General features: G+C 43.5%; 1 pseudogene; it reads left to right on the forward strand.

Annotated features, from left to right (window-relative positions):
• Window positions 1-832: 832 nt before the first annotated feature.
• Window positions 833-1,803, forward strand: LOC146813371 (olfactory receptor 5AR1-like; annotated as a pseudogene).
• The last annotated feature ends 14,210 nt before the right edge of the window (window positions 1,804-16,013 follow it).

Consider the following 16,013-nt stretch of genomic DNA (forward strand, 5'->3'; position numbering starts at 1 on the left):
CTCGTCCGCACCTACTCGGTCTTTGAGAGCCTTGATGAGAAGATTGTGATCAACCGTGTCAAAGGCTGCTGATAGGTCTAGGAGGATGAGTAGGCAGCATTGGTCAGTATCAAGGAACTTGAGAATGTCATCCACGATGTTAAGGATCGCGGTTTCGGTGCTACAGCCTTTTCTGAAGTATTATATATTGAAATAATAAACAACTGTTGTTTTGCTCCTCTCTCAATTGGACAAACAGTGCCACCATGTTGCAGATTGTCATAAATGTCAGTGCTGACAATTAAGTGACAGTGCTTAGCACCGGAAACCGCCATCTCAAATAAAGCACTGGTGCTGTACCAGCTCCATGAGACTCTCCTCAGTCCCCATTTGGGTTTGAGCCTCCTGACTCCAGGGCATTAAGGTCAATGTTGCAGGTCCCGACCTTTTAATCCACATTCACTCATTAAAGATGCTAATTAATAAAATGGAATCAAAACATGACTACAACATCCAGAAAGCAATAGGCTATCGCACAATGGTCCAGGACAGGAAAAGGTATTAATGACAGTCTGAGAAGAGGTGATCACCCGCTCTGTCAATTATTGCCTACTACCTGGACAGACGTTGGTGGAAACACAGCTATCATTCTTTGGCTGATGTACATCATTTGGCCTACTAATTGCAACTCGGGTCTTTATTTTTTTAATACACTACAAAGAAATGACAAAAGTTTGTCCAGATCAATGCTTTTTCATTCAGGTACGTTATATTTTGCTTTTCAAATCTTATGTTTCCATTTACCACCAGGTCTTCCTTTATTCATTGAACAACAGCACAAATCACTGGAATTATGGAAAAGGTGAATCAGACTCTCTTGAGTGAATCTTTAATTTTGGGATTATCGCAAAATCCTCAGCTTCAAGTTCCAATTTTCATTCTCTACTTACTCATGTATTTATTTACTCTTCTGAGAAACCTTGTCATTATTACCTTAATATGCATTGATGCACATCTTCAAAATCCCATGTATTATTTTCTCATGAACTTATGTTTCCTAGATATTGGTTTCACAACAGTCACCATCCCAAAACTGCTGGTTGTCTGCCTGAAAGCCAAAAAATCTGACAAATCCAATCCATCAATTTCTCTGCATGCAGTCTTCAATTCTATTTTATTGCTTCCTTCGTCAGTACATAGTTTTACTTACTATCGGTCATGGCGTATGACAGGTACATTGCAATCTGCAATCCCCTGTGCTATCCATCTATCATGAATAAAAGAGCCATGCTTTAATTGACTGTAACATCTTGGACAATAGGCTGTCGTGACAGTATACCACATGTTGTTTTGATATCAAATGTATCCTACTGTGCATCTAATGACATCAATCATTTCTTTTATGATCTCACTGCTCTTCTGAAACTATCTTGTACAGATACATATTTCATAAATATCGCAACTGTCGGAGGAGGTATTGTAGCGGGACTTGACACTTTCATCTTAACAATAACTTCCTATGTGCTAATCATCTCAAATATCATGAAACTTCCATCCAACATAGGTAGATAGAAGTTGTTCTCGAAACCTTCCTCTCATCTGCCTGCAGTTTTTTTGTTCTGTGGAACTGAGCTTGGTGTTTATTTGAGACCGACCTCAAGCTAATCCTTGGACAAAGACAAGATCTTTGCTGTAATGTATACAGTTGTCATTCCAATGTTGAATCCAGTTCTTTACAGTTTGAGAAACAAGGATGTAAAAGTTGCTTTGAAAAAAGCTATAGGGAAACTAAAGGCAGACAAACGCTGTACTGCAGTGATTTAATCATTTAAGCTGTTCTTATAGAGAGTATTCTTATCTCAGGTCATGCCCCAGGAATTAACAGAGTTTGTTTATAACATCAATACCAAATGCAAAGCACTGTGGAAATTAAATGTGTCTTTACTTATCAACAAAAATCTGGGCAAATGACAGGAAATAATGAATGAATTTGTACACATAAATGGAATCTAAGACATCGCTTACTAATTGTTTTATGGCCTGTGGCATCACACCTATGGAGTTTCCCATTCCTCAGCTAAGAAACAAATCATACAAAAGGAGGCTATAGAGAAAGAGTACAAGAAGAAATATGCTCCCAAAATAAGGTACCACAGTCAAAAACGAACTGATTAATATGACATTTAAGATAAAAATTCAATGCACAAAAAAGGCAAAACTTGAGTTGGTACACATCAAACCTCCTTGTTACCCTCATGCAAGAGGACTTCAAATCCATTGAGGCCAGGAAAACGGTGGATACACCTGATCTGCCTCCCAGGGGATTTGAAATCTATTACCCATCGGACCACATGGATGGGTCTACCCAAGCAGTGCCTTTGCCCTCATTTGTGGCTGCGCCCAAATAGACATTCTGCTCCCCTGGGGACAATTTTAGGGTGGGCCACTAGTTCTGCTCCCCATGGAGATTAAACACCAATAAACATCACTTTAGTGGGTCCCTGGGTCAGGGGTTTTCCCCTTCCATATTTGTCATGCCAATGGACATTTAGTGCTCCACTGACCCATTAGTTTCCCATTAAGGGGGGGCAAATATTGATTAGAGATCAGGGAGAAAGATGCTGCTTTCCCCTCCATACTCCTGCTTGGCTGAGTCCCCTCAAAAGTTCCCATCAACAATGATATTCAGGGGGAAACTTGGCGGCGGGCTGATGCCGGTTGCGGGAGCTCCCAAACCGAGTGAGGAGAAAGGCGAGAAAGGCGATGCACAGAGGAAGCAGCCAGAGATGATTTAAAAAGTGCAATTTGAGTAGACGCAGCATCTTTGGATTAGTATCTGAAATGTATACTTAAAGCAATAACATTTATAATAATCAGCATACATAAGTCCTGGCGCGTATGGGTTTGGAGGTGGAGACGCGATGCGGGATCTGGCAGAGAGCAGCTGGCTTCCTGCAAAAGACTCGTGCAGCGAATGTGGCGGTCGGCTTCCGGGTCCATAGAGGTGGAGGAAGGGCAGGACGTGGGCCGACGATGGAGAGAGACGCTGGGAACAATATGGAGAGCAGCGGAAGCAAGGAAGTACAGCTCATGCTCCGAAGCACACAAGTAGACTCGCAAGTGTGGCAATTAGTCGGAAGAAAGAGTGGGAAGACCAAGGGCTCACAGGTACAGGAGGGCTCACAGGGGGTACCTACAATGCTGATGGAAGAGCCTCCTCCTAAAGCTACACAATCAGCGTATGAGGCAAGGGGGTAGAGTGGAGTCAGTGTTATTGGGGGCGAGGGTGAAGGAATTAAGCCCACCCCATTAAAACCCGTAAGTGAGCCAGGTACAAAGGAGAGGGGAGAAAATACTACGAAAAATGTACTGACAGAACCTGAAACACGATGAGGAGCCGGTATCAGCTGAGATCGCTCCCGGAGGCCAGAAATAAGGGGAAAGGAGGGAAAGCAGGGGGGACCAGGTAGTAAGGGAGGCAATAGCAGTCTCCCCTAAAAAGAAAGTGTTGAAGTGTGGAGGAATAATGAGCTGGGCGATCCTCATGCCACCTCTCCGAAGTCAAATTATATATTTAGATTGTGATCTACTCCACTGAAGAAACCTTTCACAGTAAACACTGGTGTAAATCAGAAATTCTGAAGTCTAACTTTCTAAGCAATTGGAACTGGACAATGAACTTTCTTCTTTTTTTAAATCTTTTATGCCATCTTTCTACCTGTTAAGTATCTTAGAAACATTCAGAATTCTTTCCCCTTCTACTATTTATTATTTCCGCCAAGTAGGAGGTCCCCACTTTCTCTCCTTCTTTTCATAGGGTCCTGCCCAATGGTCTTGGAGTGACCTGGACTCTTCTGGCTGTGTCACCTACACTTTCTGGCTAGGCTGAAACTACATCAGAATGTCTTTCTGGTTATACCAGAGTTTGATGAACTTCTGGCTGGCTGCTAAATTTTTGGAAGCCTTTTTCCAGAACTTCTGTATCTGGTTCCTTAAAGTAGGCATGTAGCTAACCTCTCCTTGGGGGGTTTCTTGTGAGCTTGCTCCTACCCCTCCAAAACTAGACTTTAGGGTCCCTAACAGGGTGCCAATAGTGGATTTCTAGTGGGCTGAACCCAACACCATTCTGTGGTACCTCACTCTAAGCAAAGAGTAGGTATGGTACGAGAACATCTTACTTCCACCTCATGGACTCACACAGGCCCATAATCATAGCCTGCAGGTTATTAATAACTCTTTCAATAAGGCCATTGGTTTGGGGATGGTAGAATGTGGATAACTTGTAGGTTACCCCACATTCTTCCGACATGGACTTTATATATGCCGACATAAAGTTATTGCCACTGAGAGATACCACCGCTTTGGGGAACCCCACCTGGTTGAAAACTTTTAGAATCACCACCACTGCAGGTGCATTCACAGTCCTCAGAGGGATAGTCTATGGGTACCTAGTGGCATGCTCCGCCAAACCCAGGAAGAACATGTTGACTAAGGCAGTTTTGGAATCCAAGAGTCCAACAATGTCTACACCCACCATTTCAAAGGGGATGCCAATGATAGGTAAGGGATTCTGGGGAGCCTTAAGCTGTTTCCCTGTTTTCCCACTGCCAGGTGGGACATGTCCTATGGAATATATCTGAGGATGTCTTCAATCGGTGCCAATAGAAGTGGGAGACAACCTGGCAAAGATATTGTCTTGACCCAGATGTATTGCATGTCACTTCTGCTGCTCATGGCATTTTGTTGAATTGATGCCCATGTACGTGCTCATGAGCTAGGTGGTCCCATGGTTGGCCTCACCAAGTTCTGAAACTGTCAGAGCAAATGAGAACTGCACCGAATATTCTCACACTACCAGATAGCTGATTGAGACCTGAGGGAGGACACATGGAGGATTCCAGAGTGTATCCCATGGATGCATGCCTGCTTGCATGTACCCTGCTGACTTCCCAATCAAGCATGCTCTTACAACTGTATTAAGGTTATTTTATTCCCGAGGCAGGACAGATGTCATAATACACACCTTGTGTGTCATTGGCCACCCTCACCACATACATGGTTTAACTATAAATCCACAGACCCTTTAACCAAATAAACCCGTACTCCTCTTTGGTTCTAACGACTTTTCCTTGCTTAATTTTCCAAATTTCGTATTCAGGACTTTTGTCTTTCCTGAGCACCCATTGGTCCTGTACTGAGCTTGCTAGCCCCACATCTCATTTTAACCTACTGGTTTTCCATGGCCCAACCTACCTGTACCAGCATTGAGTCCAGTGTTGACTTATTTAACAATATCCTCTAATCCATCCATCTCTTTCATTAAATGACCCCAAGCTTTAGCCATCACCCTACCTTTTGGTTTCCTCTGATTTTTTACAGTGACATGAAAAATCCTTAGCAAATGGTGTTCTTTCTGCACCCTTGCTCCCTTTGTCTTTTTGGGAGCTGAAGCTAACTATAACTCTCATCTATTCTCTAAATCATTTTCTAACTTCACACCTTGGTCCATCCAAAGAGCCCTGCCTATTAATGAAAGTCAGAGACACAGTACAGCACACGATAGGACCCCACATCAATTTATAATTCTCTTCTCCCACAGCATGACAGATGCCTCCTGAACCTCTCTGCTATCACACATCCTCTGAGCCGTGCAGAGCTCGCCCCCCAAAGTCTACAGAGGTATCAGCGGAAGCTAAGGGGTGAATTTTACAGAACTTAACACCATAACTGCACCAACTCCCTTGTCCCCACCCATTCCATTTCTTTGATGAAGGTATCCTGGTTTCACACATAGTACCACCCCAATTTACCTTTGTCTCATATAGGTCTGAATAATGAGCTGGGCGATCCTCATGCCACCCCTCCGAAGTCAATTTAAATATTTAACTTGTGATCTACTCCACTGGAGAAACCTTTCACAGTAAACACTGGTGTAAATCAGGAATTCTGAAGTCTAACTTTCTAAGCAATTGGAAGATTATGGTAGCCTGGACAATGAACTTTCTTCTTTTTTTAACTCTTTTATGCCATTTTTCTACCTGTTAAGTATCTTAGAAACATTCAGAATTGTTTCCCATTCTACTATTTATTATGTCCACCATGTAGGAGGTCCCCACTTTCTCTCCTTCTCTTCATAGGGTCCTGTCCAATGGTCTTGGAGTGACCTGGTCTCTTCTGGCTGTGTCACCTACACTTTATGGCTAGGCTGGAACTACATCAGAATGTCCATCTGGTTATACCAGAGTTTGATGATCTTCTGGCTGGCTGCTAAATTTTTGAAAGCCTTTACCCGGAACTTCTGTATCTGGTTCCTTATAGTAAGCATGTAGCTAACCACTTCCTGGGGGGTTTCTTGCGAGCTTGCTCCTACCCCTCCAAAACTAGACTTTGGGGTCCCTAACAGGGTGCCCATAGTGGATTTCTAGTGGGCTGAACCCAACACCATTCTGTGGTACCTCACTCTAAGCAAAGAGTAGGTATGGTACGAGAACATCTTACTTCCACCTCATGGACTCACACAGGCCCATAATCATAGCCTGCAGGTTATTAATACATCTTTCAATAAGGCCATTGGTTTGGGGATGGTAGAATGTGGATAACTTGTAGGTAACCCTACACTCTTCCGACATGGACTTTATATATGCCGACATAAAGTTATTGCCACTGAGAGATACCACCGCTTTGGGGAACCCCACCTGGTTGAAAACTTTTATAATCACCCACACTGCAGGTGCATTCACAGTCCTCAGAGGGATAGTCTATGGGTACCTAGTGGCATGCTGCGCCAAACCCAGGAAGAACATGTTGACTAAAGCAGTTTTGGAATCCAAGAGTCCAACAATGTCTACACCCACCATTTCAAAGGGGATGCCAATGATAGGTAAGGGATTCTGGGGAGCCTTAAGCTGTTTCCCTGTTTTCCCACTGCCAGGTGGGACATGTCCTATGGAATATATCTGAGGATGTCTTCAATCGGTGCCAATAGAAGTGGGAGACAACCTGGCAAAGATATTGTCTTGACCCAGATGTATTACATGTCACTTCTGCTGCTCATGGCATTTTGTTGAATTGATGCCCATGTACATGCTCATGAGCTAGGTGGTCCCATGGTTGCCCTCACCAAGTTCTGAAACTGTCAGAGCAAATGAGAACTGCACCACCATTCTCACACTACCAGATAGCTGATTGAGACCTGAGGGAGGACACATGGAGGATTCCAGAGTGTATCCCATGGATGCATGCCTGCTTGCATGTACCCTGCTGACTTCCCAATCAAGCATGCTCTTACAACTGTATTAAGGTTATTTTATTCCCGAGGCAGGACAGAAGTCATAATACACACCTTGTGTGTCATTGGCCACCCTCACCACATACATGGTTCAACTATAAATCCACAGACCCTTTAAACAAATAAACCCGTACTCCTCTTTGGTTCAAACGACTTTTCCTTGCTTAATTTTCCAAATTTCGTATTCAGAACTTTTGTCTTTCCTGAGTCCCATTGGTCCTGTACTGAGCTTGCTGGCCCCACATCTCATTTTAACCTACTGGTTTTCCATGGCCCAACCTACCTGTACCAGCATTGAGTCCAGTGTTGACTTATTTAACAATATCCTCTAATCCATCCATCTCTTTTATTAAATTACCCAAGCTTTAGCCATCACCCTACCTTTTGGTTTCCTCTGATTTTTTACAATGACATGAAAAATCCTAAGCAAATGGTGTTCTTTCTGCACCCTTGCTCTCTTTGCCTTTTTGGGAGCTGAACGTAGCTATAAGTCTCTCATCTATTCTCTAAATCATTTTCTAACTTCACACCTTGGTCCATCCAAAGAGCCCTGCCTATTAAGGAAAGTCAGAGACACAGTACAACACACTATAGGACCCCACTTCAATTTATAATTTTCTTCTCCCACAGCATGACAGATGCCTCCTGAACCTCTCTGCTATCACACATCCTCTGAGCCCTGCAAAGCTCGCCCTCCAAAGTCTACAGAGGTATCAACGGAAGCTAAGGGGTGAATTTTACAGAACTTAACACCGTAACTGCACCAATCTATACTTTCCACCTACTCCCTTGTCCCCACCCATTCCTTTTCTTTGATGAAGGTATCCTGGTTTCACACATAGTACCACCCCAATTTACCTTTGTCTCATATAGGTCTGAATAATGAGCTGGGCGATCCTCATGTCACCCCTCCGAAGTCAATTTATATATTTAACTTGTGATCTACTCCACTGAAGAAACCTTTCACAGTAAACACTGGTGTAAATCAGGAATTCTGAAGTCTAACTTTCTAAGCAATTGGAAGATTATGGTAGCCTGGACAATGAACTTTCTTCTTTTTTTATCTCTTTTATGCCATCTTTCTACCTGTTAAGTATCTTAGAAACATTCAGAATTCTTTCCCCTTCTACTATTTATTATGTCCACCAAGTAGGAGGTCCCCACTTTCTCTCCTTCTTTTCATAGGGTCCTGTCCAATGGCCTTGGAGTGACCTGGACTCTTCTGGCTGTGTCACCTACACTTTCTGGCTAGGCTGAAACTACATCAGCATGTCTTTCTGGTTATACCAGAGTTTGATGACCTTCTGGCTGGCTGCTAAATTTTTGGAAGCCTTTTTCCGGAACTTCTGTATCTGGTTCCTTAAAGTAAGCATGTAGCTAACCACTTCCTGGGGGGTTTCTTGTGAGCTTGCTCCTACCCCTCCAAAACTAGACTGAGGGGTCCCTAACAGGGTGCCCATAGTGGATTTCTAGTAGGCTGAACCCAACACCATTCTGTGGTACCTCACTCTAAGAAAAGAGTAGGTATGGTACGAGAACATCCTACTTCCACCTCATGGACTCAGGCAGGCCCATAATCATAGCCTGCAGGTTATTAATACATCTTTCAATAAGGCCATTGGTTTGGGGATGGTAGAATGTGGATAACTTGTAGGTTACCCCACACTCTTCCAACATGGACTTTATATATGCCGACATAAAGTTATTGCCACTGAGAGATACCACCGCTTTTTGGAACCCCACCTGGTTGAAAACTTTTAGAATCACCACCACTGCAGGTGCATTCACAGTCCTCAGAGGGATGGTCTATGGGTACCTAGTGGCATGCTCCGCCATTCCCAGGAAGAACATGTTGACTAAGGCAGTTTTAGAATCCAAGAGTCCAACAATGTCTACACCTCCCTTTCAAAGGGGATGCCAATGATAGGTAAGGGATTCTGGGGAGCCTTAAGCTGTTTCCCTGTTTTCCCACTGCCAGGTGGGACATGTCCTATGGAATATATCTGAGGATGTCTTCAATCGGTGCCAATAGAAGTGGGAGACAACCTGGCAAAGATATTGTCTTGACCCAGATGTCTTGCATTTCAATTCTGCTGCTCATGGCATTTTGTTGAATTGATGCCCATGTACGTGCTCCTGAGCTAGGTGGTGCCATGGTTGCCCTCACCAAGTTCTGAAACTGTCAGAGCAAAGGAGAACTGCACCACCATTCCCACACTACCAGATAGGTGATTGAGACCTGAGGGAGGGCACATGGAGGATTCCAGAGTGTATCCCATGGATGCATGCCTGCTTGCATGTACCCTGCTGACTTCCCAATCAAGCATGCTCCTACAACTGTATTAAGGTTATTTTATTCCCGAGGCAGGACAGGAGTCATGTCATTGGCCACCATCACCACATACATGGTTCAACTACAAATCCACAGACCCTTTAAACAAATAAACCCGTACTCCTCTTTGGTTCCAACGACTTTTCCTTGCTTAATTTTCCAAATTTCGTATTCAGGACTTTTGTCTTTCCTGAGTCCTATTGGTCCTGTACTGAGCTTGCTGGCCCCACATCTCATTTTAACCTACTGGTTTTCCATTGTCCAACCTACCTGTACCAGCATTGAGTCCATTCTTGGCTGTTTACCAATATTCTCTAATCCATCTATCTCTTTCATTAAATTACCCCAAGCTTTAGACATCACTCCACCTTTTGTAATTCTGTGATTTTTTATAGGGACCAGAAAATCCCTCAACAAATGGTGTTCTTTCTGCACCCTTGCCTCTTTTACCTTTTTGGGAGCTGAAGCTAGCCAAAAGTCTCTCATATATTTTCTAAATCATTCCTCCTTCTTCGCAACTTAGTCCATCCGAAGAGCACTGCCTACCTATTAATGTAAGACAGACAGTACAGCACATGATATGACCCCACTTCAATTGATATTCTACTTCTCCCAAAGCATGACAAATGCCTCCTGAAACTCTCTGCTGTCACATATCCACTGAGCACTGCCGAACAGACCCTAAAAAATCTACAGAGGTGACAACTGAAGCTAAGTGGTTAATTTTACAGCACTTACCACTATACCTGCCACAGTCCGTATTTCCCACCTGCTCCCTCGCCTCCACCCATTCCATTTCTTTGATTAAGGTATCCTGGTATCACACTTAGTACAACCCAATTTCCCTTTGTCCCGTATATGTCTGAATAATGGGCTAGACGAACCTCATGCCATCCCTGCAAAGCCAATTTATCGATTTAAATTGTGATATACTCCACTGAAGTAACTTTTCACAGTAAACACTGGTGTAAATCAGGAATAATGAAGTCTAACTTTCTAAGCAATTGGGAGTCTATTGTTGCCTAGACAATGCACATTCTTCTTCTTTGAACCTTTTTATGCCATTTGTCTATCTGTTCAGTATCTTAGAAACATTCATAATTCTTTCCCGTTCTACTGTTTAGTACGTGCACCCCCAGGAGTTTCTTTATGCCACTATAAGGTAACTTTTTTCACTTTATTATATGTTAAAACACTTTCACCTACTGTTATTCCCAGTGTGTTTGCGCTTTCCTAAGCCACCCCCATGGCCAGACAATTTCTTCCTTCAACTAAAATTATTTTTTGTCTGGGAGTCTTTCCAGTCTTTCCCTGCTCAGATGCAATGGCCCAATCCCAACAGCCTTGCTACATTTTTCACTGTGAGAAATTGTGTTATTGGTTGAGATGGGTGTGAGCCTTTCTCAAGCAACCACAATCCCATTAGGGTGAACCACTAAAGTCAATAAATTAGCCTGTGCTTAACCGTCTGGTAGCTTGGCACTAAAGCAGTCAGGCTTAGCTTAGAGACAGGGAGTAAAGTATTTATGCAGCAATCAAACAGCAATAAAGTGAAACTGTGGACATCTGGTTGTGCATGACAGGGGCAAAATAAAAATGATGGCCAATCATGACGGATCACAGTGTGGATACAAGAAGTGGGTTGATGCTGATCTCTACTTACTTTCAAATTTAGAAGAAGTTTTGTAGAAAACGTCTAAGAATGTAAAGTTCAACTTGACAAGAAAGCTGGCGGTGTCCAAGGAGGAGGCGTTATTGTTGTCATGGTTATGGTCCCTCTGTCAAAGACGTGTATAAATTGGGCCATAAAGCGTGACCAATCGTATAATAGTGGATTATCCTCATTGACTAATGGGATGGCCCAAGCGAATATATCACCGCCTAAGTAGAAGATCATAAATGTAATTCACAATTGAGAATCAGGAAAGGCTTGGGGTTGCACCATGAAATGTAATTGCATTTCTGTTAAAAATACAGGGACCTTGGCTGGGTCTCCTAAAAATTGCTCCAGGGTGGCTAACAAGACAACTAATGGTATTGTTGCGAAAACAGATGGGGGCATTGTGTTGGGCCTATCAAACAGTGTTGTTGAAAAGTGCAGGGTTTCCAATCTGCTTTGCATTTGATTCACCCTACTAGTCAGGGCAGCAGTTTCTGCTGGTGAGGCATTAATCTCCCTTTTTAGATCGACTAGAATGGCACCGAGATCTTCCATGGAGGCCATTCTGGTCGACACTATTTGGAAGGCCGGTTAAATTCTTGGGCCTGTTTTTCTGTCAGGGCTGGCTTCAGATCCTCAGGAACAGTGCTTCCCAGAAGCCCACCTTCAGACAGCCCTGATTCTGTTTGGAAAAATCCACAGAGTATCGGAGTGACCAGATGGGAGGAAGGGAATTAGGGAGGGTACTGCGGGGAAGGACACCTGAAAAGCAATACCTAATTATAAAAGAAGTATTTCTACAACAGGAGGCATAGATGAATCCAAGTTTGATATATCAGCTAGTATTTACGAGTACTGTGGATCAGAAGGGAGATTCTGTCCTAACAGATTTCCAAACTTTTCACACCTAAAACCCAATGAAGATCACAACTTCCTGAGTTCTCAAACATTGAGGGCCTAATTTCTGAGTTTTCGCTCCATCACAAATGTGGTGGATATCCTATCCACCGTATTACAAGTTCCATTTATATCCAAGGGAACACATTTGAACTCAGAATATGGTGGACGGGACATCTGTCAGAATTGTGATGGAGTAATCCATCCGCCAAGCTCGAAAATTAGGCCCTCAATGTTTGAGAACTCAGGAAGTTGTGATCTTCATTGTTAAACTCACACGATCTTGCAGACAATATTTCTCAACATGTAGTGTTGATGTCACGCAATCATGTTTACAAACATTTAAATGTTAACTTCACATATTCTTGTAGAGTATATTGTTCTCAAAATTCGTGGTAATGTCACACAAGCATATCCACAGTATTTAGTGTCAATTCACCCCCATGCTCCAAAGTCTATATCATAAAGGTACACAGTTAACAGACTTTCCAGAATGCTAATGAGCTGTAAACAACTCAAGAAATTGGTAGTATAGTCTTTTACCGCTGATCAACTAATCTAGTTCTGGAGTTTCCATTCTCCGCAAGAACACCCCGTGTAAGACTTGCACTTGTAATACAAAGAATCCAAAATGTTTCAGTTTCTTCCTTCCAGGTTCAGTGGATGTACCTGTCAGGGCGCGGGTTACAAGAACCCATGTGCTTCCCTGTACTAGTAGGACTCTAACAGCTGTGAAACAATTCCTGGGCTCCATGTCTATTTACCGGAGACCACGGGCGATTGTAGATTGTAACTAGATGCCGAGCGATTGGACGGGCACGCCAAAGATGGAGGCATGCCAGTGCAATCCCTGGTCTAGTCTCTCGAATCTGGTTGTGAGCCCGAGAGCAAATGAGGCTGTGAAGTGCGGTGGCAGTGTTCGATGCCGTGCACTTCACCAAAACATTCCTTGTGACAGGACCTGTGCCCGTGTTGCGAAAGTGAGTGTGGGTAGTTTTTTTAGTTTGTTGACAGTCTTAAGCGTAGGGTAGCTCACGTTTAGTACTTCTGTCAGACAGTTAGTCAGGGAACCGAGACGTCAAGGATAATTAGCATTTCTGCCACATTCATACCGGAGTCTTCAAGTGGCATTTCGGAGGCTTGGCTTTTGCTCAGCGGGCTCAGTGGAATCCCTTGGAGGCCAGAGTTCTACCAAAACCGCAAATAATCTCCTTACTTGAAGGGGAGCTAATGCCTCTCGCTTAGAGGGTAAGAAAGTTAGAGAACAGCAGATAATATGTTAGAGAGTTTAGGAGGAAGGTTTTGGAAGTTTTTAATGTTATTATCTGTTTTCCAGGTCACCACGAGAGAGAGAGAGTAGAGTGAAAAGCGAGAGATAGAAACAAAAGCTAAGAAGGAAAAGAGAGAGTGAAGAACTGAAGAAAAGTGAGGCAGTCTCTTCTTCGTCCCCTACCCCTGTCCTCCTGGCAGGGTTCACGCAACCTCCAGTGCTATTGGGGTTTGGTGGAAGGACTGTAGGGGGATTGAAAATTCTCAACATTTTGCTCCTGCGTGTACAGGAATTAGAAGTGAGTACGCTTGAGTTCATGACAGCCCCACTCATCGAGACGGTGGAAGAAAGGTGCATTTGCCACTCTCCATTATTCCTACCTGTCCTTCTCGCCATCTGCAACAATCAGTAACTCTTCTATAACAGGCGCACATGAAGGGATAACCGTGCATTATATACTGACTGAACTAACTGCCTCTTTCTCCTGATGCCCCACATGTGGCCAAGGAACTTGGCAACACCATAAACAAATACAGCTCTTGTGTCAGATTTTAAAATGCGGTGAGCTTCCCAAAAGTTCCTCGTGCACAGTTGCTGGCAGATGGGCTTAGTCCATTTCTGTCTTGGACCTGCATAAGCAGGGCAAGCAAACAACATATGGGCTGTGGTCTCTACAGGAGCCTCGCATCCTGGACATTTACTCAGGCACGGGTCTTTAGTATGCCATCTGGATTTTACCTCATTGACTGGAAGCGTGCCAAGCCTGAATTGAACATAGAGCTTTCTATCTTGGGTTACTTGTATTGGGTTAAAGAAGAGTTCAAGGAATCTTGTCTGTTTGTGGAGTAAAAATTCTAAAGTTAGTTTACGCCTCTCAGCCCTGCCAATGTCTACTTGTGCAACCCATTCTCAGTAATGCTTCTTTAATTCAGCTTTCCGAAGCAGGGGCGAATCATTATTTTCCCGGGCTTCTTTTAGCCCTATGTCAAATGCAAGCTTCTTTATGTTCCTCCCACCCCACCTTCTTAAAAACGTCTAAGCGGATGACCTCTGCCATAGCTTCATCAGCCAGCCCCAACAGCTGCAGGACGTCTCTGACTGCTCGGCCTCAGGCTCCCATTCACTGCCCTGTCGCCCCTCTAAAGAAAATTACATTCTCCAGGCGGATCTATGTACTGCCAAGCTGCTTGTTTTCAAATAATTAACCTTTGAAGCCCCTGCCTCCCACTTTGGAGACTCTAGGAACTTTACGGGCAGTTTAACTTCAAAATACATGCTCACCACTGTCCTGAAGATGAACCCCAATAATTGGGTTCGAAACGCCGTCGACCACCCCACAACATGAATTCTTTATAACTTGTAAAGATCAATTATGGAATTCAACTACTATATTGTTGTCAATGCGATGTCTTTTTAAAAACTACTATCACTATTTCACACCACGCTTTTCTTATTTTGTGAGCATTCTAAAATTGACTTTGTTTAAATAAATACCTGCTATCTTTTGACCTACATGACCCTTTACGTACTTTGTCTCCTGCTCCCTACGGAATTGATTTCACTTATCTTAAAAAACAAGTGACCCTGCCTGGGTCACCTTTTCTATTGGACCCTTTTGGGCCATCCTTGAACCATTGTTCTTAACTCTTCTCTGCCATAGCTTCAGCATAAGATGACAACTCCGGGGTCCTCTTGACTCTGGCCCAGAATAGCAGTGGGCGAAGCTTGGCAATGGCGCTAATGGGACATTGCCCCATATCTAACATAAGTGGGTAAATTGGGGTGCTTTGGGGCGGCATCACTAGATTCCTCATACATTTGTGCTCCAATCTAGTGAGCTCCAGTATCTTTTCGAATCCCCACAATTCAGATCCATACAGGGCAGAGCTAACAGCTTTAAGGTCATAGACGTGTAGAGCAGGGCCAACTGGTCAGTTGTGTAAAGAAGGATGTTCTTTCACAAGTGCCCCCGTTACTCATTTGTGATTTAATGTCATTTTTGTTATGTGGGGTTTTCAAGACATTCTCTCCGAGAATGTAACCCCTAGATAGTCGAAAGTACGTACTCCCTCCAGGGGTGTCCCTCCCAGAGTTGGCTTGCCCTTGTAAGACCTGTGAGGGTTAAAAGCCATGAATTTTGTTTTGAACGTGTAGATTTCAAGGCCCGGAACAGCACAAAAATGATTAAATCTACTTAGTAGTGATTGCAGCCCTACCGGAGTTCTGGACACCAATAGAGTGTCATCTGCAAATAAGAGGGTCACTACCTTCTATCCACCTAAAGTCGGGGCATCAGCCAGCTCTTGAGATAAAAAGCTTATGACTTTATTCATGTAAAGTCAAAACAGGGTTGGCACCAGGATATATCCTCAGCGAACACCCCTACTAACAGGAATGCGGTCAGTAAGCTGCCCCTGTGTTCCCCATCTTATCTGTGCAAAATTATTTTTGTGGAGTTGGATGACTAAATTCAGGATAGGAGATGGAATCCCCATATCATACAACACTTACCATAGCTTAGTTCTGGGGATAAAATCAAAAGCTGTCTTCAAGTCAATAAAAGCCAAATACATGCTACCCTGATCAA

Source organism: Triturus cristatus, chromosome 7 (genome assembly GCF_964204655.1).
Source record: "Triturus cristatus chromosome 7, aTriCri1.1, whole genome shotgun sequence".
Taxonomy (NCBI): domain Eukaryota; kingdom Metazoa; phylum Chordata; class Amphibia; order Caudata; family Salamandridae; genus Triturus; species Triturus cristatus.